Here is a 26792-nt window from a genome sequence, read left to right as displayed (position 1 = left end):
TTCTTCTTTTTAAAAAAAATTTACATTTTTATTGATTTTAACAATATCTAAACAATCACAACACATTAAACAAATATGGACTTCCTGCTCACACCTCCTCGTGAATCACGAATTATAGAATTAACCCTTGCTATAGTAATATTTCAAAACATAGATCCAAACCTTACAAACCCGATTTTAATCTACCCAACCTGCTAATATTATTAAATTTCAAACCCTGTTGTAAAATCAATATTAGGAAAGTAATTCTTTAAGTATAATAAGAATAGTTTCCAGTCTTCTTTAAAGCATTCCAAATTTTGGTCTCTTATCAGTACTGTAAGTTTTGCCATCTCCGCATATTCCAAAATTTTTATCAGCCAATCTTCTTTTGAAGGCAGTTCATTACTCTTCCATTTCTGTGCATATAATATTCTGGCCGCCGTGGTAGCGTACATAAAGAATGTTAAGTTGGTTGTAGAAAACACTCCTTGCGTTATTCCCAGCAGGAAGGATTCTGGCTTCTTAGGAAATGTCATTTAAAAATTTTTCTTTAACTCATTATATATCATGTCCCAAAAGGCCTTAGCCTTCCTACAAGTCCACCACATATGAAAAAAAGTTCCTTCTGAGTGTCCACATTTCCAACATTTGTTTGAAACATTTTTATACATTAATGTCAATTTTTAGGTGTCAAATACCACCTATACATCATTTTATAATAGTTTTCTTTTATAACATAACATGCAGTGAACTTTAAATCAGTTTTCCATAATTTTTCCCAGGCTGCCATTTCTATATTATACCCCACATCTTGAGCCCATTTTACCATAGTCATTTTAACCACTTCATCTCTTGTCTCCTCCAAAAGCAAGAGCTTATACATTTTAGAAACTAATTTTTCGTCAGTTTTCACACAGCTCCGAACCAAACTTCTTTTATTGTGGTTTTAAATAAACTCCATCCTTGCTGGAGTGATTTGACCCTCCTGATTTTCCTTTTTAGCTTTCTTTTTACCAAACCCCTCATTTTTGAGAAGTTTCCTCTTCTGAAGTCCAAAGTGTCCATGTTGGACTTACCTGGCAATTCTCCACTAGTATATATGCTGAATTTGATCACACTATGGTCCCTGTCCCTAATGGTTACACAACACTGACCTCTTGCACTAGTTCCTGAGCACCATTCAGGATTGTTGCCTTCTCTCTGGTTGGTTCCATGACCAACTGTTCTAAGACATCTATCATAGCTACCCATTGAGAATGAGGGAGCAGATTTTATGCACAGAATATGCTCTCCTTGGACCCCTCCAAGTGAAATCCCTACTTTGGGAGATAAATAGTTGAGTTAAGGTTTTGGTGGCTGAGTATGGATATTCCACAGACTTTAAGTCTGAAACCACAAGATTCTGGACAAATGGGGGTTCTCAAATGCGCTCAGATGAACATTCATGCTCAACACTGTTTTGAGTATTTCAGCTAGGGCTTGTTTACTCAGTCCAAATTCAGAGGGTGTTATCTCAAGGTCATCCTAAAGAAAGGTCCTCTTAGCCACATGAATAAATAATTCCAATGTTGTACAGCCATACCCCTGCACTGATTACTTTGGGTCATCATTCATTCATTCAATTTCTATACTGCCCTTCCAAAAATGGCTCAGGGCGGACTGGTGCTTTCCATATAATTGGGAACGCAACTCACCAGAGACAACAAATATGATTGTTTACATCCAGGGTAGGCAACGTGCCATTTTCCAGATGTTGCTGAACCCCAGCCATAAGTTATTACACCCAGGGATGATGGGGAACTACAACTCCAATCACCCCTGTGGTGTAATAACTTGTGGCTGGGGGTGATGGGAGATGTAGTTCAGTAACATCTGAAGAACTGCACGTTGCCTAGCCCGGATGTAAGCAGTCATATTTGTTGTCTCTGGTGAGCAACATCTGGAGAGCCACACATTGGCTACCCTGGTTTACATGATCACTTACCCTAGAATGAAAAAAAGTCAAGAACTCCTGCAAGGGTTGCGTGCATCTACTCTCTCTTTCTCTCTCTCCTTAAACTCACTCTGACCTATGTTTCACCCTCTGAATGTATAAACAAATCAGATATTGAAGTAGATTCATGGATTTCTATCCCAGGATAGCTGATTATGTAAACAGGATACTAAAACACCAAAGCGCCTCGTGTAAGCCCTGTTAGCATTCCACACACAAAACTATTTAATTTACTTCAAAGTAGGCAAAACCGTCCTAACATGCTGCTTGTGTGTCATATCTTTCTAATGAATATCACAGGCCTTTCAAATGATGTTTCCTGTATATATCTTTTAAATCCTTACTGTAAATGGTGGTGGTGGGAGATATTGATCTACTGAAACCACTATGGCACCCCACCCACCCCCCTTTCTTTTTAGAATATATACAAGCAGCTTGTGTCTGATGGTTTACACTCACAGAAAAACCTTAAACATACGTGAGATTCTTTTGCAATCTTTCTTTGCATATACAGTACTGGGATAGACATACAGTGCAGTTCTATATCCAATGATAATTCAGCAGCTGAAGAACACAGCAAAGCCTGCTCCAAACTTCTCAGCTGTTGACAGGCTTGACTTGCTGAGAACACTGGTTAAATATAGCACAAGCAAGCTGAGCTCAACCAAGTCATTGCTCTTAACGGTGTGCGAGGAGACCAGAAGAGGGGAAATGCAATCTCAGAACTTCACTGCTAAAGCCTAACACCACAGAGCAACAGTTGTGGGTGGTGGCAACGCAACAACAACAAAACTTGCAGACAAAAACCTGGGTGAAACACAAGAGAGAGTTCCTACCTCCTGTTTCTTCTGACTGGTATTTCTCTGAACAGGAACTACGTTCCTCTTCTGCTTTCTTCCCTATTTCCTGCATTACTTCAGTCACTGGTAGATCTAGGGGAGGAAAGGCTTCTGTCTGTGTGTTCTTCTGAACTGGATACCCTCATTCTTGGTCATGCAAGTGAAATTTCTGGAGTCTTCCAAGAACCCAGTGTCTTTGTAAAGGGCAAACATCTAGCTCCTTTCTTACAGCTGGCAGGTAAGAATGAATTGACTTCTCCAATGGATGCTTTCTGTTAGAATTAGTATTTTGCTTCTTGCTTATGAAGGTTCTCTTGGTTCTCTCCCCCACACTTTCCTTCTGTACTTAATGTCTGCTTAATTTAGAAGTTAATAAGAGATACTGTACTTCCAAAAACAAGATGGGGGGGATGATTTCTTTTGTTTTTATCAGTACAGGAAAATTGTTATGTTCTTCAAACTATCTGCCAAACTACAAAGCCTAGTGGCAAAATTCTAAAGCATTGCAGGACCCATAGCAGGCTATATGAAAGCATAGAGCCCGGATGAGCTGAGTGATGTCTTGTTTGTGTAAACACATGGTGTCAGCAGACACATTAAGAATTGATTTTTATAAAGGCTGGCTGAGGCAAGCAGCATGACAGCTATAAAAGCTAGTCATGAAACCTGGATAGTAAGCAAGAGTCAATAGCCATGCTGTAATATACTGAAATATTTGTGTGAGTCTTCCCTGTTGCTTTGTATTTTACTGGTCTATTTTTTCATGACTATAAGTACTTTTGAACACCTGGTACATTTTGTTCTGCCCTTTCGACAATAGCCTTAAGTGTTTCTGCTGGTATCAAGAATATCTATCATATTAAATCACAGTATGAATATTTGCTGCATATGAACAACCCCATGAGCCTCCTCTCTGGGCACTCATAAACAAGATATTTTTGGACATAGCAATGGCTGGTTTTATTTCTTTAAACATAAACATATCTTTTTTTATTTAGGGCTTTGTTCATAATTTTGCCCTCTTACGAGAGTTGGTGATTATTCAGGGTGTTTGAAATAAATATTCCAAACATAAAACATTTACTTGCAGATAATCGCCACTGATTTCAGTTGAATGTATTTCCAATCAGTAGTGTTTAGGATTGCAGTTTAAAGCTGACAGGTCTGGTCGAGTTAGCACATAGTTAAAATTTAGATAAGATGGTCTAAAATAACTCTTTGAAAGCAGTAAGAACAGTCATTATCCATAAATGGTTGCAAATTAAAAAGCATGTAAGATCTGATAAAACAAATTGTTCTTTGACTTTGACTTCAAGTATTGTCTATTGAAAATATTTTGCAGCATTGCAGGAATGCAACGTCTGTTGTCTTCTGTCTTATTTCCAGCTCAGAAAGTTTGTTCAGCATCAGTTCTAGGAAATGAGAATGCTTTGCTATAGTTAAATATATAGAGAAATAAAATGACAGACTAGCATCTTGATAATATAGCTTCTAATCTGAATTTCGTCCGATTGATTTAAATAGGATATATTTCCTAGTACTTAGAATCATGCCACTAAGCTCCTATATGCTAATTGTTATTCTTGTTAGCTTTTAACAATTTGACATATAACTGCTAGCAAAATAATGGAAGAGATGAAACACTAAGCATGAGAAAGAATTCCAAAAAGGCAGTGAAAAATATTTGATTTTCTTTATTTTCCAGAAAATGGAAATTGTAGATCCAATATCAACTGTAAGCCTTAGATCAACCTGTTCAGTGTCCTGAGTTCTCTTCCACTCCATTCTGGTCTGGCACACATACCATCCTCCATCTCTTTCTTATCTTGCTTGCTAGTTGCCCTTGCCCCTAATATGGCCACTTCCTTCTTCTCTTTCCAGTTTCTTGATTATGAGAAATAATGAACCTCCATCTTCTAGTACAAGGACAAAAACTCCCATCCATCCAATGAAATGGTCAACTGAATATATGTTATCCAAGCAGAACTATCTATTGATCAAATGTGAAAAATAGTGACAGCAATCTGTTCTAACTCTTGGTGAAACATTGAATAGAAGACCCCACAATATTTAAGTGAAGAGATAAACCCCAAAACAAAAATTATCCTGATGGTACAATCGGACAGCAGCAATATAGGAAGATGCTGAAAGGCATCATCTCATACTGTGCAGGAGATGGCAATGGTAAACCCCTCTTGTATTCTACCAAAGAAAACCACATGGCTCTGAGGTCGCCAGGAGTCAACACTGACTCAACGGCACAACTTTACTTGACTTACAATCCTGAAAGGACCTATCCTGAAAGGTGCAATACAAATCAGAGATACTTAAATAGTTCTAAAATATTTGGGAAGCGAAGAATGGTTCAATAAATTTCCTTTCAACAATATATAATAATGTAGTGGAAGGAACACCAAGAAAAAATAGCTCCATTGAGTTAATGTCTCTCACTTGTGGGAGTGATGTTGTGTTGTTTCTTTTTGTCACAGCTGATAGATTGTCAGCATTGTTGATTACTTTTCTTTTGCTAAATATCATTATTATTTTTAAATTGGAAGCTCAGAAATCTGTCTGAATTAAGTTCCTTAAATCTGATCAGCAAATCTATTTCATTCAATAAAATAATGTGATTACACTGACATCGCTACATGTTTTATTTCTTTCCTCTCTAAAGTGGGCAAGCAGACTAAAATTACCCTTCTGAACAGGTGTCCACAAAGGGACTAGGATTTTTCCGATCAAATCTGTGAAATATGTAACAGCCTTTTCAACAGCTGGGTTCATGAGACTGTTAATAGCTTTGCCCATTTTTCAGAAGTTAAAACAAGTTAACTGAACCCTTGGGATGTGCTGTAAAGGTTTAAAAATAAATAATCTTGCCTTCTGGGTTGAAAAAAAAAAACACTTGGTGTTGCCTATACAATATCCATGTAAATTTTCATAATAGGGAAGGATATTGGCCCATAAGAACATCAATGTGCCATGTTTTTCCTCACACCATATTTCAGTTCCCAGATTCGGAGTTCTTCCCAAGATAATAAACAGCCTGGTTCTACAAGTTCCCTGGCAACAGGCATCTGTATGTTTTGCCCTGCAGGGCAAAAATCTGCCTCGGGGCGATTTTAATTTTTTTTAAGTGCAGAGGAAAGAGTTAACCCACTTCTCCGCCTGCACAAAGGTCACAATCCAATTCAGGGCTGTCCACAGCTGCTATTAACTTTTTTTTTAAAATGAAGATCATCCTGATCACATAACGTTAGTTTGGTCCTTGTAAAGTGGGTCAAGGACTTTTCTTTTGCTTATGTTATTCTGTAGAACATGACATACACATATGGCCATATGTGAATCACCATTTATACTTTATACTTCATACTTCCCGAAATACAGAAATATTGATCACTGTAATATGTTATCTGTAACCTTGGTGCTTCTTCTGGGTGGGTCCCTATTATCCATTCAGCCCACTAGCTCTCTGCTTCTTGCCTCGTCAACTTTCCAAGACCTTGAATCAACCTTCAAAGCTTAACACGGTTCTGTCTTGTGCCTTGTCCTGTTCCAGCTGCATTTCCAGCTCCTCTCCCTTTCTATGGGAGAAGCAATGTATACCTTTCTCATTCGTTTACCTTTTGATACACCTTACTTACATATAGTAACCGATTCCCTCTTCTCCATTTTTCTTTGTTACCGAAAACAACAGTCTTTTCACTGGACCTGCATTTTGATTTTTTTAAAAGCAGCCAATAGATTGAGCTACAAATCAGGAATTCCCTGGTTTGAATTCCACTGCTGCTATGAATGCAGTAGGTAACTTTAGGCAAGCCACTCCCTCTCAGCCTCAGTTCCCCAGCTGCAATATGCAGGTAATGATGCTTACTTACTTCATTGGGTTGCTGCAAGGATAATGAGAAGCTCATGCATGAGCACCTTGAACACCCAAAAGTCAATACAAATGCTAATTCTTTAAAACCAGAAGTAATTTAAAGAATAAGTCCACGTAAACATAAATTTTCTGTAGCGTTGGCATTCTAAATCACACAAATTAGCCAACTCTGCTTCTTTAGGTGGCACACTTTTCTCATTGATTTAAATGGAATTTAATCTTGAATATCTTTATTTGGGAGCTAGGAAGATAGGAAGTTGCCTTCTACTGTCAGACTATTAGTCCATCTAGCTCAGTATTGAAAGTATTTGGACTGGGACCTGTCATGAAATGATATCTAGTACCAGCTTGGGGGTCTTATGTATTTCCTTGTAAGGATATAGGTTCTCATTATGTCATGCTCTGTAACGTTCTGGCCAGCTTCTTTATATGCCACTCAGAATAGGGATCACTGTGGACAAAGATCATTATTTTTATACTTTGGAGAGGCTTATAAGGAGAAGCTTCCTTTTCAATGCATGTTGATATTTACTGAATCACGACATAGGTTTCCAGCAGTTTCTTAGTTGTTTGGGCGATACATCATTATCTGGACAATGATTTATAGTCTCCAGGGTCACTTCCCAAGTTTTTTCCATGAATGCAAATTCTTTTTCAGACAGATGAGAAACATTCCATAGTTATATTTAATGGATCTTTAGCTTTGATTTCCATGAATTCACAGAAAGGGGGCATCATCAAGACTAGTAAGTAATGACTAAGGACCATTGAAGGCAATGCAATAAGCTAGTAATGCCTAACGCTAGTCCCATTAATTTCAATGGGACTTATCATGACTGATAATGATGCTCCCCCAATGGTTTTTAGAGATCTTATGTATACTTCTTGTTCTCAAAATATTGTAACCTTCCCATAGCTCTTAAGATAGGGTGCTTTATGAGGAAAAAAAATCACCAGATAAGTAGAGGAATGACAGGAAGCAGACAATGACAGCCATGTTGTCCACTGCCATTTACAAAATAACTTAAAACCAAATTTGTTTATGAAAATTGAAAACCTTTATCAAGTAAGCTGGACATATTTTCCCCAGCAGAAACTTCAGTAGCAAGAGGGGCATATCAGCCTGACATACCCAGCCTTTGGCCAAAGGACTAACAGCTGGTGTGAAGTTGCTCCCCCTCTGTTAGAGAAAGTATTCTGCCACACTCTTGGGTTTCCTTTGGCTATAGAAGTGAGAAGATGAACAGCCTGGTCCAGTTATCAGGCAGTAGATAAAAGAGCTGATGGCAGGATGCAATACCCTCTCTCCCGGCAAGAACATTCAGGAAAACTGTTAGCAACTCTCTGAGTCACCAGCTAATTTGGGGGCATTCAGGGAACACTTAGGGGAAAGTCTGTTTCTTCTCCCACCCTCTCATTTTGCTTTAAAAAGTATAAAAAGCCACCATATAAATATTTGGGTAAGTCTCCTAGAGCCTGAAGAGCAAGTTTGGATATAAATCTAAATAAATAATAAAAAGGAAATCCAGATAGTGATGAATTCCACAATACCATCCAAACATGCTAAATTAGAACATTTTTTTAAAAATCCACAGAGAATAGCACCTCCATTTATCTGCTTCTCCTTTAAAAGAGAAATAGGTATGATAAGAACAGCCCTGCTGGATCAGGCCCAAGGCCTATCTAGTCCAGCATCCTGCTTCACACAGTGGCCCACCAGATGCCTCTGGGGAGGCCACAAAGAAGAGGTGAGGGCATGCGCTCTCTTCGGCCACTGCTCCCCTGCAACTGGTATTTAGAGGCATCATGCTCTGGCCTACAGCCACCAAACTAGTAGCCATTGGTAGACCTGTCCTCCATAAATTTGTCTAAGCCCCTTTTAAAGCTATCCGAGCTGGTGGCCATCACCACATCCCATGGCAAAGAATTCCATAGATTAATTATGTGATGTGTGGAAAAGTAATTCTTCTTGTTGGTTCTAAATTTCCCAACCAGTTGCATGGGATGACCCCTGATTCTAGTGTTGTGAGAGAGGGAGAAAAATTTCTCTCTGTCCACTTTCTCTACTCCATGCATAATTTCATATACCTTGTCTTCCCTTAGCCGCCTCTTTTCCAAAGTACAGAGCCCCAGATGCTGTAGCCCAGCCTCATAAGGAAGGTGTTCCAGGCCCCTGATCACTGTTCCCTCTAAGGCGTGGATGCATGCGTGCACTCACAAGTTTCATGATGTCTGCTCAGTCAATTTTAGATCCCGCTCAGGTTGAATTAGGAAGGCCCCACACTGAATGCATGTGCACACACAGTGCCTTGATATTGCCACCCAGAACAAAACTCATTCTGCACAGAGATGGGGGGCGGGAATAGAGGGACTACTACCCCTGATCATTTTGGTTGTCCTCCTCTGCACCTTTTCCAGTTCCTCTGCACCATTTCCAGTTCTGCAATATCCTTCTTATGATACGGTGACCAAAACTGTATGTAGTACTCCAGATGTGGCCGCACCATAGATTTGTATAAGGGCATTATAATATTCGTATTTTTATTTTCAACCCCCTTCCTAATAATCCCTGGCATGGAATTTCCCTTTTTCACAGCTGCCATGCACTGAGTCAATACTTTCAATGAGCTGTCCACCACAACCCCCAAATCCCTCTCCTGGTCAGTCACTGACAGCTCAGATCCCATCAGCATATGTGTGAAGTTGTGTTTTTTGCCCCAATATGCATCACTTTACACTTGCTTGCATTGAACCACATTTGCCATTTTGTCACCCACTCCCCTTTGGAGAGATCTTTTTGGAGCTCCTCACAATCTGTTTCTGCATTTCCATTTTTCCATATTTTTGAGAAGCTTCGGAATGTGCTTCGTGACATACAACTGGCAAAGCAATGTGTATACACATCCACTGACACTCAGCATCTTATTTAGAATTCACAGTGCTGCCTTATACTTGAGCCATATATAATGGACAGAAGCAGCATCAGGGTATAGTTAGGGGGTATCTACATAATTTTGTTTCCCAGTGACAAACAGGAAGTTTGGGAGGAATTCCCCCCATCTCCAAAACAGGCCCAGTGTGGTACAGAAGAAATCTGTGTGACATCAACCTTACACTGTAGCATGTGTGGAGAGAGTACCCTGCCTTATCCCACTATGGTCTCCCTGTGCAGATGGGTGGGTGACCAACACATGTTCAGCACAGGGCACATATGGTACACAATGGCATCCATTCCCCTCCAAATATTCCTCTAGGGAAGCTAACCTTAGATGTACAGATTCTAGAAATCAAATCATTCTTTTCTTATGCCAATAGATAGGAGGCATAATTCAGCCACACTGTAGTTCTTTAAAGTCACCACACTTAAATTTGGGTGCGACAAATTTAAGCATGTCTCTTAAGCATGACATCAATGAATCTTGAATGTGTTTCACTTTTGTCAAAACAAGCCCCTGGCTGCAAGTCTATGGGTTCCTGTGGCTGCTTAAATCCTGTGCACTTCAATGAGATTTAAAGAGCCTAATGGTGTGCAGGATTGAAGCCATGCTGTTTTCTGTAGTGGTGTTTGAAGAGGGGAGAAATCTTCGTCCTGTGACTGCTAAAGGCAATGAGGCTTTTGTTGTTGATTGCAAGATTGTGTTTATAACACTTATGAAAACTGCACTGCGCCTTATGTATTTTGAAATAATTTCCTCAGGAAATGTGAATATGTTTTTTTCTTTCACATATTATTACTTTCATAGCCATTATGCGCTTCATGAATCATAATGAGCTTTTCAGGGAAAGGTACTTAGAAGTCCCATCAATATTGCTATTTGCTAACTCTATTCTGAAGCTAGCTTGTGAGGCTATGCTTCAGTCTAGTTTGGTGTTTTACTTTTCACTGAGCAGTAAGTGGCAGAGGCATATCTAGGGAAAATAGCGCCTAGAGCAAGCCTGAAATTGTGCCCCCTATCCAAACATCTGACACCCATCTTTACCATAATATCAGCTGAAAAGATCTTTGTATAGCTTCCTAAGCTGGAGCTCTTCAACTGAGGTTCTGGAGGGGAAAAACTCCTCTTAGACAAAGACAGTCAAGATCAATTGATAACAGGAGCACTTCCAGAAACATGCTTATAAATCAGGTTACAGTAAGACCTGGCTAAATGATAACTGATTCCAAGAAAAAACAGAACTGTTAGGTCACTGAGTAGCAACACATACTATCTTAATAATAACATAATGCCGTATACAGAGGCGTATTGAGGGGAAAATAGCACCTAGGGCAAGAACTGAAATTGCGCCCCCTGTCCAAACATCTGACACCCATCTTTCAGATAACTTTACCATAATATTAGCTGAAACATACAAGTCAAGCTCGTTAAGCTTTTAATATTTCAAAAACTATTTCGCAATGGGCGTAGCCAGACCAAAAAATGCTGGAGAACTACAAATTTCAGTATGCTGGGGCTCATGAAATACCCAAATACTATGTGGAGGTGTACTTGGAAAACTAAACAGAAGTGCCTGTCTAATTCTCTACTATGCATTGTAGCATCACCGTTACATAAGTTTTAAAAATAAATGGAGAATTTGACTTTTCCCAGTTACTCTGAAAATAATTAAAGGATATGCAGAGTAAACTGTGTCACTGCTTGGAATATATTCTAATATTTCAGAACGATAGTTAAAATGAAAGAAAGAGAGCAAGAAACTCCCAGTGGGCCTTAATACTAAGGATTTCAAACTGATTCAAAGACAAAATCACCATTAATAGCCATATTATTAAGATATCACATTTAACTCACTTATCACAAGAAACAAAGTAAGAGCAAATGAATACAATCCTAGCGCATAAGCTTCAGCTCAGAATTCACAAGCCCTGATTCTGTGTACATAGTGCCAAACTGAATATGTGTACAGTGACTTATATTATATTATATTTTAAAAAAAAAAATAACCTGTGGACCCTTTGGGAGGGCTTCTTAAAGGCCGTGGGGGGGGGGTTGTCCTGCAAAGGTTCCCCTTCCCCCCATCAGCCTCTTAATTCACCGCTGCAGCCCATCCCAGGCTGATTTTTGGGCCTGTTCAGGCCTGCAAAAATCGGCATGGTGGCCATTTTAGAGGCTGCCATGCATGCTCAAATGGCCTCTGTGAGGCCTGGCAAGGCCTAGGGCCTTGCAGGGACCATTTGAGCATGTGTGGTGGCCATTTTTTAATATATATATATTTTTAAAATGGCCACTGAAAACAAAATGGCCACCACACATGCTCAAATGGCCTCTGCAAGGCCTGGCATGGCCTAGGGCCTCGCAGAGGCCATTTGAGCATGCACAGTGGCCATTTTGGTTTTGGCAGCCATTTTTAGGTTGTTGTTTTTTTCATTTTAAAAAATGGCACCCCCCTTCAAGTAGAGCCCGGGGCACGTGCCCTGCCTGCTCCACCCTACATACGCCCCTAGCAAGTGGTATCTCTTTCAAAGAACACATTCTTTACAAGCACAGTGGTAAAATATGTCTATAATTTGCTAACAAAGCTTTTCACTAAACACTTACTTTTATAATATACATAAATTAATGCATTTTTGTTGTATATTGCAAAAGCAAATAAACAAAACTCTGTGACCTCTATCTATACAATAAGGTTACAGAGTTTTATTTATTAGCTTTTCCAAGCTGACCAGGAATAGCTTATCAGTAATGAATCAAATTAGCGGGAAAATGAAAAATAAGTTGTTCCAATGGAACTCCCTTTCATTCTGCAGACATGCATATGATTGATGGCTAAAATTTCTCTCTCTCTCTCCCAATCTCTCTCTCTCCCCCTGTGTTTCAAGTGAAAAATATGCTTTCTGGCATCACAGTATGCATTGCTGAGAGAGTGGGAGAAAAACATATGAAGTACAAAGAAATAATCTAGAGCATGAACATTTCCCCTTAAATGGCCAGTCATACAGTGTAGTTGACAGAAATGAGCCAGAATGTAAGGGTGTGTGAATCTAAGGGCAGAGGCGTATCTAGGGAAAATAGCGCCTAGGGCAAGCACTGAAATTGCGCCCCCTGTCCAAACATCTGACACCCATCTTTCAGATAACTTTACCTTAATGTCAGCTGAAAAATACAAGTCAAGCTTGTTAATCTTTTAATATTTCAAAAACTATTTAGCAGTGGACGTAGCCAGACCAAGAACATGCTGGAAAACTACAAATTTCAGTATGCTGAGGCTCATGAAATCCCCAAATATTATGCGGAGGTGTACTTGGAAAAACTAAAAGAAGTGCCTGTCTAATTCTCTGCTATGCATTGTAGCATCACGATTACATAAGTTTTAAAAATCAATGGAGAATTTGACTTTTCCCAGATACTCTGAAAATAATTAAAGGATGTGCAGAGTAAACTGTGTCACTGCTTGGAATATATTCTAGTATTTCAGAAAGACAGTAAAAATGAGAGAAAGAGCAAGAAGCTCCCAGTGGGCCTTAATACTAAGGATTTCACACTGATTCAAAGACAAACTCACCATTAATAGCCATATTATTAAGACATCACATTTAACTCACTTATCACAAGAAGCAAAGTAAGAGCAAATGGATACAATCTTAGCTCATAAACTTCAGCTCAGTATTCACAAGCCCTGATTCTCTGTACATAGTGCCAATCTGAATATGTGTACGGTGACATTATATTATTATTTTTTAAAAAAAATTACCTGTAGCCCCTTCGGGGGACTTCTTAAAGGCTGTGGGGGGTCTGCAAAGTTTCCCCCTCCTCCCACTAGCCTCTAGGGCCTCACAGGCACCATTTGAGCATGTGCGGTGGTCATTTTTTAAATTTTTTTTTTAAAAAATGGCCGCTGAAAACAAAATGGCCACTGTGCATACTCAAATGGCCTCTGAGAGGCGTGGCATGCCCTAGGGGCTCACAGAGGCCATTTGAGCATGTCCAGTGGCCATTTTGTTTTTGGTGGCCATTTTTTAAAAAAAAATAATTTTAAGTAATTGTGCCCCCCCTTCAAGTGGCGCCCGGGGCACGTGCCCTGCCTGCCCCACCCCTAGATAACCCCCTGTCTAAGGGATTTCTGTATAGGAATGGCATACGCCAAGTGGACAGTATTGACTTGTGATCAAGTGGACCGTATTTTGTCACTACTATAACAAAGGCCAACATCCTAACTAACTCTGTGCAACCTTTAGGGTTCTACTTCTGGGTTACATGGAGCGGGGGGTGGGTGGGTGTCAATGAAAATTACCTCCTCCACAAGTATCTTAGCTTCAGAAGTGGGACTGCTAGTGCAGCATGTATGCCTTTTTTGGGTTGCATGTGAACAGTGTTACATTGTCAGCCAAAGTAAATAACTATTTATGTCAGTCAAATTCTAGAACCCTTCCACTTCCCTTCAAAAACACATTTTTCTTGCTTTGTCTGTCCTTAATATAACTGGAAATGTTGTGCATATACAAGTTTTCAGACCTTTTTCTACCACTACTGAAGATCAACTGTTCCGCCTCCAAAACATTGGCACTGATATCCTGGCCCTTACCATGATGGTTCCAGAATGCCCTCTATGAAACATTAGAGCATCCTTCTTTAAAAAGCCCAACAACCCAACAAGTTTCATTCTTTTTTCAGCCATAAGAACTCACTGAGCAGCCATGGGCAAATCATATTTCACTGGCTGTAAAATGGGAATATAAATGAGAATGGGAATCTTAATAAGGGGAAGATATATACTGCATCTTCATCTTCACTGTAAAAGTAATTGATTTGTAGCAGTATTTAAATAATTAGAACTCATTTGCTGAAATAAATGTACTATCTCAATATAACTCTCTGTGGTGCCCCAAAATGAGACTGGCTTGATGAATTTCCAGTTCATGTGCCTGAAAACAAGCCCTTTGCATCCAGCAAGTTCAATGCATATTAAAGCTGGCCATGTGGCAAAGTAGTAATCTGATTTCTCCACTGTGGAGCCAGTCAGTTTGACTGGATGTGAATAATTTTTCATATATATTTTAATGCAGTTTAAAAACCAGTTCAGTTGTGTGATACAGCAGTCAGACAACTGGAACAACAGGGCTTTGGGGGTTGCATATCATCATTTGTTTATGTATTTGTCACATTTATATACTGCCCTAAATAAAATCACAGGGAATGAGGAATGCTTATTAGTCTGGAATCTATCACTTGTGATTTTTTTAAATGTAGGACAGAAAGTGGTAGAGAAGCATGTTTAGACGATTGTGCTACCAAACGTAAGGTTTAATTTCAAATGACAGAGACACAGGAAACATAAACATCTATTATCACTTGAAAAAATAGCTTCTGAGTGAGTGAGTCCTGGACTGAATTTTAATGTCAGCAAGGTTGAGAGAAGCTGTAGGAAGGGCTTTTTGACTGCTTTTCCTTTTGGGATAAATTCTCTCAATGTGTATGTAATGTATGCGGTTCTAAAATTTTCTCAAAGGAGACAGATAAAACAATATTGTAAAAATCTGTCCTAGGGAGACAGATAAAACTAAAAGTACAGTCAGTTTTTGCAAAAAGGCATGTGAATTCTTTGAAGCTCATGAGAATTAGATGTTTGAGGTTTAGGAGTCCCACTCTGCTGTTGTACTGGAAAAAATAATTGTTACTTGATTAGCAAAGAAGCCAATCTTTTACAGAATAGCAAGAGCAGCAATGTTAGTAGCTTTTAGTTCATCTATCTTTTCTGCAGCATTTTTGTAAAGCTTCATTGTATGTGGGTGGCAGTGCAGCCTTGCTCCTGCAGTAGTTGCCATTACAGTTTATCAGACATATTTGTGCTTTTTAAAGAAGAAAAATGTAAAACAAACAAGTATGTGATTGAAAGCAGTAGCCTATTGACGTCACCCTCATAAACTGTTGCCAACTTGCCTTGTTTATTGACGAGATCTTTGTGAAAATACAGTCTTTCCCACACATACCGTAGTTGAATCCACAGGGCTAAATAGCCTTTCTTTGTTTTCCATTCCCATTTTAACTCTGCTTCTTAATGCACTTAAGCTAAAGTAACCTTGTAATAGCCTAAGTTCCGGTAAGTGAGCAAGATACAGGCTGACACAAAGAAGAAGTGGTGTAGCATTTACGATGCTATTTCTGTACAGCAACCTGAGCGTTTAAGGAAATGAAGCAATGCTCGTTTATTAGATTTGCAGTTACTTTGACAACAAACATATATGAAGAACCCCTGCACATTATTCCTGCCTCAGTTCAAAGTCTTTGAATCCTAAGGCAGGATTCTCTTGTAAGCCCTTTGCATACCTGGCTCAGATGGTGTTCTTAATGCCTCCTTTGTCATGGTTGATTTAGGTTGTTTATACAAGACGTTTTGGAAGGAAAGCGATATTGTGTTTCCCCATGAGTGGTAAGCCTAGCAACAACATGTTTAGTTACAGACTGGCCACTTCAAGTGAGAGATTCTAGAATCTTGTAGCTTTTGAGGATCTTAAGTGTCCACTTTCAGTCTTTTAAAAAACCAAATGTCTCAACATCATGGATGTATAAAAACAAATCTGGAAATTATATGCAGAAGTATCTATTAAAAGGGTTTTTTTTAAAAAACTTCACCCAAATCAATGAGAGATGTTTCAGGTGTCTCACCAACACAATACAAATTCTGTAAGCAGAGTGTAACATTGTGCAATTTAAAAACTGATATATTTGCATAACTTTACTGTGAGATTGGCTTTGTGTAATCTGATTACAGAAGTTTGGATGGGTTTTTTCTGAAGTGCAATTTTGAATTATTTTTATTAATAATTTAAAATATGTATATACCATTTTTCAACAAAAAAAAGTTTTCAAAGCAGTTGCGTAGCAAAAGGAATAAGAACATTCTCATGTTCTTTATGAGAAGAAGCACCCCGTTTATGGAACACCCTTTCCAATTAGGTTCGGCTGGCATCACCACTTTGTTTTTTTAGACGCCAGGTGAAGACCTTTCTGTTAATTCAGGCTTTTAAAAACTGATGTTTAAAATTGATTTTAAAAAATGTTTTTTAAAACATATTTTTGTGTGTGTGGTCATTTGATATGTTTAATGTGTTTTTATTGGATGTTTTAATGTTGTGTTGTGAGCTGCTCAAAACAATTTATTATGGGGCGGCTAACAAAGTTGTATTGTTGTTGTACTTTGTACTTTGTTGTCCTTTGTACTAAAGAGGCTCACAGTCTAAAAATAAGCACAAGGGAGACACCAGCAACTCTCATTGAGAGGGATGCTATGCCATGTGAATAGGGAAAGCTGCAACCCCCCTGCTAAATATGAGGCCACCACTTTTTAAGGTGCCTCTTTGCCCAGTTAGCAGGGATGATCCCTCCCTCCTGATTTATAAGTACCCCCAAACTCACAGTTTTTTTAAATTTATGTGAACCCTGATATATGCCATATACCTCACTATGCCTTGCATCAGGGGCGTAACGAGGCTGGAGTGGGCCCAGAGACAAAATTTTAAAATGGGCCCCTCGCTGATACACACATACACACTTCACATGTGACTTGCCTCTGGGGGGCCCCTCGAGGCATGGGGGCCCCCAGGCAGCCACCCGCCTCCCCTTGCCTAATAGTAGTTATGCCCCTGCCTTACATATACCTCCCTGCTAGACATATGCCACACACCTCACTATAACCAAGGGAAATAACTGTTATTTTGATTCTTCAAAGCATTTGGTTTAAGAATAAAATAATGTTATGTTTAAAAGTCAGCAAGCTTCTTGGTTACAACCTGTGCATATTCAAACACTGCATGTGTTATTTCCTTTTATTTTTATCCCTTCTATTCTTCTCCTGCGTTGGTTGTATCCTATTATGTTAAGCTGTGTTAAGGGATTTTTCCCCCTTTCCCCCTTTTTTCTTTTAGTTATAATTACAGTTATTATTATAATCCTTGATTATGTCTATATACTGTAACCTTATTGCAATAAAGGGGGAAAAAGATGTGTGTGTGCCCACATGCAGGGTCACTGTAAATTATACAGTACTAGGAGTGTGATCCATTGCACACTTACGTGGGAATAATCGCCCTGAAGTCAATGGGGATTACTCCCATGGATAGGATCAAGCTGTAGAACTGTTAATTAGGGCTTTCAACCTCCATAGTACAGAATCACTAACAGCAATGATTGCTACTACTACATTGCACCAGGTAAATCTTTAAAAAATACGTCAGATCTGTGACCAGCATTTCAAAAGTAGCGGTCTGATTATCTGTATGAAATAATTTAGAATGAACAGGCCTTGCTTGTTAATGTGGTTCATTAGAAGCAAACACTGTCTGACTTCCAAATCTATTTTGGAGCGAAGTTTGCTCCACTCCCCTACTGGTGGTATGATGCAGCTGCTGTTTCTTCAACATATCTGCTGACAGCTACAGCTGACAGATATATTTCAGTTCACCACAACATCAACTCTGCCTCCAAGTCCTTGCTTTGATTATGAGTGTTTGATTCCTCACATAATATGTGTGCATACTGCACATTACTCATCTTCCTCACTGAGCTAGTGGTGCTATTTTTCCCTTGTGCAGTTAGAGAGAAAATGCATTTATTTGCAAGTCATTCTAATGATTTCAATGTGACGTTCATGTACACAAGGTTTGGACTGTGGTCTTAATCTAAACGACAATAAGGCATAAGCAGTGAGTTCACTGAAGTGGTGTTGAACATAATGTGTGAATAGGGCTTCTGTGGTGCTGAGCTCTGTACTGGGAATCTCAATTATATATGGCTGCTCTAAAAGCAAATTACAAGCTACCTCCATATAAATCCTAAGGATTTCAAACTGTGTCTCCTTAGCAGGGTGGATGAACTGTAATCAGAATTGTGCTTTTCATATTAACAAATCACTGCATAACTTCTCTCTGATGTCTAACTTTCTTTCTAATGTACCTGTTAGCGCTTTAGACTAAGTGGATGTGTATTTGCTACAGCAGCTCCTAAAAAGTACAGCATCTTTCCCCTGCTTAATTTCCCCTCCAGCTTATCCCCATTAACCCTTATTCCCTCTCAACTTCACCACTGCCACAAAACCTCTTTCCACTTTTGTTGGTTATTGCTAACAGTCTGCAGCAGCCTCTAATACAACTGCTTTTGTGTGCAGGAGGTGGGGATACTGCAAGTATATATCCTCTGGCTGCTACAGGCAGTGACTGTTCTCAAAAATCATTTCTCTATCACTGGGGATGGAGCTGAAGACATCCCACAGGTTGCCTGATGCAGGAGGAGCTGAAAGGTGTGAGGAGAAACGTTAAAGACGCATCTGTTCACCCAGGCTTTTAAGTGATACTGTTTTGATTGTTTTTAATGTTGTTTTAGAATATTGTTTTAAAAATTCTTAAATTGGGTTTTAAATTTCTTGTTTTTGTTTTTAACTAATGTTTTAATGTTGTTTTTATCTTGTTGTAAACCGCCCAGAGATGTAGGTTTTGGGAAGTATACAAATATGAAAAATCAATCAATCAATCAATAATAAAGTCCTCACACAGCAGAGTATGCTCTAGTGGGTAAAGAAGTTTAGCCCAATGGGCGCATGTGTGCCCGGTACTTCCGGCCACTTCAGGCTGATGAGGGCAACAGGGTGGCAGGGAGGTACGCTGCTGCCCCGAGGGGCTTTGATCCAACGGAGCGCCAGTGGGGGAAATGGGGTGGAGAGGTTAGTGCACCCTCCCCCACCCATAAGGGAACATCCCCGCCACTTCTGGAACACCAAAATGGCCCCGGTAGCCAAAACGTTTTGGAGGCCTCTATAATGACCTTTGAAAAGTTTTGGGCTCAAGCCTAGCTGAAAGGCATCATCTCATACTGCACGGGAGATGGCAATGGTAAACCCTTCCTTTATTCTATCAAAGAAAACCACATGGCTCTGTGGTCATGCCCTTATTCCAAAGTCCCTGTGGACTATCAGGGATCACTACAGACGTGACTCTCCCCCCCCCACCCCCAATTCGAGGCTGCACATTCTGGTTTGGCCCAAAGTATGTCCAGATTTTTAAAAATCCTTTAGTTTCAGAGGGGTTTGGGGGGGGGATTGGGGCTTCAGTATGCCCCACAGTTTCTCTTTGTTGTGTGGGTTGGCCATGCCAGTAGCTCAGAAGCAGATTGCTCCCCTACACACACACACACACACACACACACACACACACACACACACACACACTGAGAGAGCTCTGGTTTCTACTACTATGTCCATGTAACCTGAGCTGACATGCCACATTCATGACACAGAAAAAGCACCCTGGTCTGGTGAGTGTGTGTGTGGCGGGGGTGGGGGGGACATGAGGTGATGAAGGCTCGTGCTGGACTCAATCTTTCTGGAAAGGGCTTTCGACTGTGTGCTTTTTGTCCTGAGCTCCCTCAGGCAGCGCCTCCCTCTCTCTTGCATCGCTTGGAAACGTCCTTGGGTTTTGTTTGGGCTTTTGTTCTCTTACACTCTCGGTCTCTTTGCCGGAGTCATCAGAAGGCCCCAGGGCTTTGGTGCTTGCCAAAGAGGAGAAGGAAGAGAGAAGCAGGGACTGCACACAAGCAGAGTTCGGATGGGGCGGAGGAGGAATTCAGTGCTTTCCCTCTCCTGTGCCAAATCTGTGCGTCTTAGCAGCGCCCTGTGGAAATGATGCCCGTTCTGCTGCTGCTACTAAGTATAGCTCTTGTCTCCAAGACTGTGAAGAAAGGAGACTCCGAAGGAAGGGCAACTCAAGGGAGGGGTGCAGTGGCTAGCCTGTTGGCAGTCACTCACAAAGGCAAGGCTTGGCAACGTGTCATGCTGCTCTTCCGCGTTTCCACAACGAGCTGCCAAACTAACACACAAAAAAGCTCTCTCACCTGCTCCTCTTATTTGTGACTGGCTGGAGGAAAAACCCAGAGCAACGTGGAGGGAAAGCACAGGAAAAAAACCTGCCTAGGATTGCGGAGAGGAGCCGAAACTATGTGAACTGTCCCTTTAATCCACCAAATTAACCATCTTGCAAATCAGCCGTGAAGCAGATTTGGTCTTCAGATACCCCGAGGCATAAAGCCATGTGTGAATAACCTCCAGGAGTCCACACCGACTCAACGGCACAACTTTACTTTAACTGACCAAGAGAGACCTATTAACATAACTCCTCATGCCTCTAGTGGCCAAAAGAAGTTGCAGTGGTACTAAGAGTCAATGCTGTAGAATTCTCACTTTTGATAAGAGACACTCTTGCAGCACCTTGATTTTCCAACCTACCTACATGGCAGGTCTGGAGCTGCAGTGGAAGCATTAGGAGGGGGTGGAAAGAAGAAAGGGGGAGCTGGCTGACACCAATAAAGCAGATGACCCAGAGGAAAGAGGAAGGCACCAGGGACAGCATTTCAAACTCACACACAAGAAAAAGAGGAGCTACTAATGTAAACACTAGTCATAACTAGTAGGTAACCTGAGAGTGGGGAGGGGTGCACGAGGGAACAGGAATTGTACTCTGGCCAGAGCAGCTGTTTGAAGCAGCATATAAATGTAATGATAAATAAACAGATGGGGAAATGAACTGGAGAGGTCAGAAACAGGCAAAAGAAAGTTGCAGTGGCTCGACGCCTTCTTGAGACCAGTATATTAGACAAATATCCAATGTATGGCCAGCCTTGGCTGTTCTTTCCCACATCCACAAACTTGTATCTTTTGTCACATTCAAAAACACCACATAACATGGAAATTATTGGACATTCAAAATAACCAGGAGGGCCAAGATCCTGTGACTGTCCACAAATGTCCATGATATCTGACTTTGAAGGCATCCATGGATGATGCAATGCTGGAGCTAGGCCTAAGGTGAGAACAGAGTTATACCTCAGGAAATTTCATACATTTCTTGTGACCTATATGAATTATTAACTTCTTTAATATCAGATTGATATTTGGTGTTTCCATATAGTCCCTTGAGTTAAAACAACATTTTGTGTATACATGTGTGAAATTATCTTTAGCTTCGTGGGTGGCTGCAAGGGCTAGAATTCCAAAAGATATAGAAGATAACAGTGGCAGAGTGTCAAATAAACACATATTTCAAAATGCTGTCATAAAACATTACAGGAAAGAAAATAAACTGTAACTGTTCTATTGCTCTTAAGAATTTCCAGTAAGCTGCCAACTTAATTCTCTGAAGTTTAAAAAAGGAACTAAACTCAAGCACACTATTTACTTACATTTTGGCTTAAGCAGGGATATATCTCCCTATAGGACATGTTCCCCATAACTCTCTTTTTTCAAATTAACCATTGTAGCTAAGCTTAAAGAGAGAGTGATGGGCAACTTCATGGGAGACAATAACTTGAGTGGTATTTGTGTACTGGTATCAGTGCTGAAGAATTCTCACTTTTAATAAGAGACAGTGGTAAATTATGAGCACAAACATTAAGACTTTATGACTGAGAGCTCAGCAAGGTATGCAGTCACTTTTATTTTATGCATAGAGAGCTTGAGGGTTTTACTGGAGAGTGTTGTGATACTCTAGGAATGGTATGTGACTGATTTGAATTCCCAGTGACATTCTTGATGAATATTTGCCTTCAAAACAAGAAGGCTTCATGTTTAATTTTAGGAACAGGCAAAAGCCTCTTCTTCCCCCACTGATCTGCTGTTACTTCTGAAGCCTTAAACAACGGCTTCAAATATAATAGATCATCTTGGCAGTACTAAAAGTAGAGTGGGGAGGCATACAAGTATATGATATTTTCCCACACTTCTCTTTAAAAGGTGAGGGTCAAATTACAATATCACCTAAATGCATTTTAAAATTGTACACTTAAAATGGGAAATGTCTCTTTCTCAAAAAGTAGCTCTGGTCAGGACTATGGCATTATGTGGGAGGGGCTAACCCTTTCCCCCAGAGCCGTTTCCCCACCAAAAAATCAAACCCACACCTGCAGTGGCTTTTTGTGAGAGGAGGTGCTTCCGGTTTTAAGCATGCTTCTTAAAAAACACATTTGGGTGAACATATACTTTGGCCCTGAGTCACCACCAGCATAGCTGGCATCCTGATTGACCGATGATTGATTACTCATGGATGTTTTTTAAACTATAGAGGAAAAACAACTTGGCCTGCTGCCTCTTCTTTTGCATTACCTTGTTCAGTGTTTTTTAAACAAACACTTGCAGGGTTGGTTCTGTGCATTGTCATTACATTGTAAGGTTGAGTTGACTATTCTTCCTTTTTTATTTCTTCTGATTTATCCAGTACAATGATTTATGAGGCTCAAGTAGAAGAAGAAAAAATGCTTTATAAAATTAATTGTACAGCATTTCTGATGACTTCCTCTTTTGTAGTGGAATAAGAAAAGGCATAATTTATAGGCTTTATGTATCCAAGGGACTGGAAAAATAAAGAAGTGTTATGGTAACAAGAGGGATGCTTCCAATTTTTCAGTACTGGAAATGCTGGCCTGTGATGTTGGACAATGTTTACACGTATGGGCTCAGGAAAGCAATAAGGAATAGCCTAAGTATAGACAGAATCCAATTATATATCTGAGGAAAATTCTAAATTATAGTTCACGACCCAGCATATTTCAAAAGTCTGGAAATCAGCCCAAAGAAGGTAAAATGACAGTAAATTTTAAGCAGATATCTGATGAAGAAAGGGTAGAGAAGGAAAACCACTGGACTGAGGCTGGGGAGCAAGATGGTTGAGGCTTACAGTGCACAGAGCGGCAGCTGCCTACAAATAATGGCAGGAGGTAGAAGGCCTGAAGAAGGTTCTTCCCATTTTCTTATTGCTGCAGGTTTCTTTTAACTAGCTTTTTCTATAGGCGCCTATACTCCAGTTGATATAGACCAGTGTTTCTCAAACTTTTGGAGTCATGGACCGGTACATTATTCATGTGAAGTTTTCCAGTCCAGCAGTTAGTAAGGGGGTCTCCCCCTTGTCCCCAACCCTGCCCCCCAGGCACCCCCCCCAAAAATAATTTTGGGCTGGTGGGAGCCACTGCCACCAGGACCTCTCCGGAGTTTATTTCCAGGGAGCCCTCGCTGCTAGATAATGTTCATTTCGAGGAGCAAAATGAACATTATCCAGCAGTGAGGGCTGCCTGGAAATGAGCTTTGGAGAACTCCTGCCAGCCCCTGCTGGCCCAAAATTGGGTTTTTGGGGTGTGTGTGTGTGATTTTTATTAGTGATGCCTCATGGTTTGGTACCCAACGCCTGGTGGACCGGCACCAGTCCACGAACTGGTGGTTGTGATACACTGATATAGACTCTTACTTACTTTTATTTGTAGTCAAACAAACATGCTGCTTTATTGCTGGACAGAATACACATTAACTTTGACTCTGAAAAAAGAAGGGTCCATGGGTGGAGTCTCACTCCAGTCCTAATTAGAAGGTTCTTATACTTAACTCTTTAATAGTCAAGCTATTATGCACTCTGTTTTGAGTGTAGTGTATGCTGTTGCAGCCTAACTACATCCAGAGGTATTTCAGTGTCAGAAATCCTACAGAAATTGAGCTTTATGTGCTAGGAAATGTAGCTTGCAAGACCTACTGCCCCGTGGTGGTCTCAGGGATCCCTTTGAAGCCTGGAGTTTTTTGGACTTCTAAACCAAAAGACTGTCTTTCCAGTTTTTTCTTCTTCTTCAACCAGTGACATTGTTTGTTTTGGAACACATCAGCAACATGAATAACCCTTGTTGATATTACTTCATAGCTTTGACAGCAGAGACTTCTGGAGAGTCTCTTCTGGCTCTGCAGGAGTTGGTTTGATTCCTTTTCTGTCAGTCTCAGTCTGCCATGTTTGGTCTCCATGGCTGACAATATAAAGACAGCCTCACACGTCATACCAGGGGAAGTTGGGGGATAAGTGAAAAGCAGTACAGGCCAAAGTTGCTATAGAGAGAGATGCAGCTATTAATAGCAATGATAAACTGAATGACACACACACACACACACACACACACACACACACACACCCCATAAGCGAACTATAGGGAAACCTCATGAATTAAGCAACCATCTGAAAAGCTCATAGGTAACAAAGATCTATCAAGCGGCGCAAGCAGGGCCAGTGTCAGCTCAGCCCAAAGGCCAGGGCCACTAAAAGGCCCCTGGCCAATCTATGAGGTTGATGAAAAAAGATGGAAGCTGCTAGCACAATCACTCTGAAGCATTCCAAACTGTTGCTGCTACATAGGTAGCTAGCTGCCTTAGACAGAGTCAGAGCTCTGGTCCATCAAGCTCAGTATTGTATACACTGACTGGCAGCAGCCCACCAAGGTCTTTCCCAGCCATACTTGCCGATACCAAGAATTGAACTGGGACCTTCTACATGAGAAGCAGAGGCTCTACCACTGAGCTAGAGCTTGACCCTTTACTATGGCTACTGCCATAGTGTGAAAAGGCACTTGGCCAAGAGTGCCCACAAATCTGGTGCCAGCATTTGACACAAGTATGATAATCCATAGAACATGCAAGCTTCAAACAAGCCTAAGGAAATGTTCCCCTTACAAAAGATGCCATCATACCAACCAAACGTTTTCTGGCAGCTTCTATTGTTAGATAGATAGATAGGAACAATCCTTTAAACAGGAACCAACATTTTATATAAATGGCCTAAATAGGAACAATCCTACAGAAAACACAACATGTATTACAGCAATCCTGAAGGTGTTGTTTTGTGATGCCTGAGTTTGTCCAGTCTCTGAGTGCACTGAAATGCACAGAGTAAAAAAGCTAGCATAGTCTCTCCCAATTCACTCAACACAGAAGTAATCTTAACAAAAACCAGGGCCTATACGTCTGCTGATCAAGACCAGAGAGAGCCAGAGAGTGAGTATAATATCCTTAGATCATTACATCATCGTGGTATTTTGGCCAGCTCACCTCCCGGTGGAGCCTGCTTATTTGTTTTGGGGGCCTTTACAAAAAATGTCTGCAACAGGTTTTAATAAATGCATTTTCAGCATGACCCTGCATGTTATTTTAAGTGTATATGTGCACTGCAATCTAAGTACTCTGAAAAAGGATTTGTGGTATCACTCCCCCTCATTTATTAATTCATTTTTGTAGACTGTATGTTGTTTCCTTGATTCACTAGGATGTAGAAAGGTAGTGGATATAAGATGGTGTGAAAGAAGGAAGGAAGAAGGAAGGAAGGAAATATTTCTTCAAATTACGTTTGCAGATAATTAGCTCCAGGTGAATCTGGGTTTTCCAGTTTGCTGTTTCTCTATCGGTAGTATATGGGAGACAGGGGCGTAGCAAGGTTGGAGTGGGCCCAGAGACAAGATTTTAAAATGGGTCCCCCCCACTCAAAGTTCAGGGCCTCCACACACCCCAGGCCCCCAAGGATTTAAGTCTGATATTCCAAAATAAGTATGCTGCCTGGAAATACATTTCACTGAATACACACACGCACACGTCACAATATATAGTGATATACATTGAGTACTATACATTTGTTTTACTTTTAATGCCTAGAACACACTAGAAAGATGAATGATTAAAATGGGCCCCTCGCTGCAGATTAGCAAAGGAGACTTTCAACCATGCAGGGTGAGCCTATGTTTGTTTTCTCAGAATTCTGAACAAATTCAGTCAAGTTTGATTCCAGGAGGTTTTTCACAGAAGGCTTTTAAAGCCTAAGACACATCTCCTCTGGAATGGAGGTGCTGCATTCACATGTTGGCCAGATTTACCCTGAAGTCCCTGCAAGTTATTGGGGAGCAGTTCACACACAAGAAAAATAAAATAAAATAAAAGCACAAGACATGCTTCACAGTTCTCACTCAGACCTTCTGGGTTGCAAAACAACTTGAACATAAGTGCATTTATAAATGAATGAATGAATGAATAAAATAAATATAATACTGTTTCTTCCAGAAGTTTTTGTAATTTTCTGCCATGAAACAAGCCACTTATAGGACTTTTTAGATAGTTTTTTTAAGCCAGCAAATTTTCCAAGCTGTTTAAAAATAAATATTCAGAGACTTCTCAGTCCCTCCCCCCCCATATCAAAGCCCTATGGCAAGCAGATGCCTATATATCCGGGGTGGGGAAGGTAACCACAAAAAGGAGTTCACACTCTACCTGGCAGCAGGGGGTCTTCTGCTGCAGAGAACAGTGGAGGCCTCTCTGGCTGCCTCCTCCTTCC

General features: G+C 40.4%; 1 protein-coding gene and 1 long non-coding RNA gene across 2 annotated transcripts in view; one reads left to right on the top strand and one right to left on the bottom strand.

Moving 5' to 3' along the window:
* LOC128340976 (uncharacterized) lies at window positions 1-26792 on the bottom strand. The gene is made up of 2 exons (XR_008314120.1): window positions 26729-26792; window positions 1-4226 (listed from the first exon to the last, which is right to left on the bottom strand). It is a non-coding gene; the product is annotated as an uncharacterized LOC128340976 (long non-coding RNA).
* FILIP1 (filamin A interacting protein 1) overlaps window positions 2543-26792 on the top strand; it is a 129978-nt gene continuing 105728 nt past the window's right edge. Inside the window, exon 1 of the mRNA XM_053286920.1 lies at window positions 2543-3052. The gene's annotated coding sequence lies outside the window, so the exon portion shown is untranslated. The remainder of the gene's footprint in view (window positions 3053-26792) is intronic.

This window comes from Hemicordylus capensis, chromosome 1 (genome assembly GCF_027244095.1).
Source record: "Hemicordylus capensis ecotype Gifberg chromosome 1, rHemCap1.1.pri, whole genome shotgun sequence".
Classification (NCBI taxonomy): Eukaryota; Metazoa; Chordata; class Lepidosauria; order Squamata; family Cordylidae; genus Hemicordylus; species Hemicordylus capensis.
Note: the sequence above shows the minus strand (reverse complement) of the source record. Positions and strands in the feature narration are given on the sequence as shown.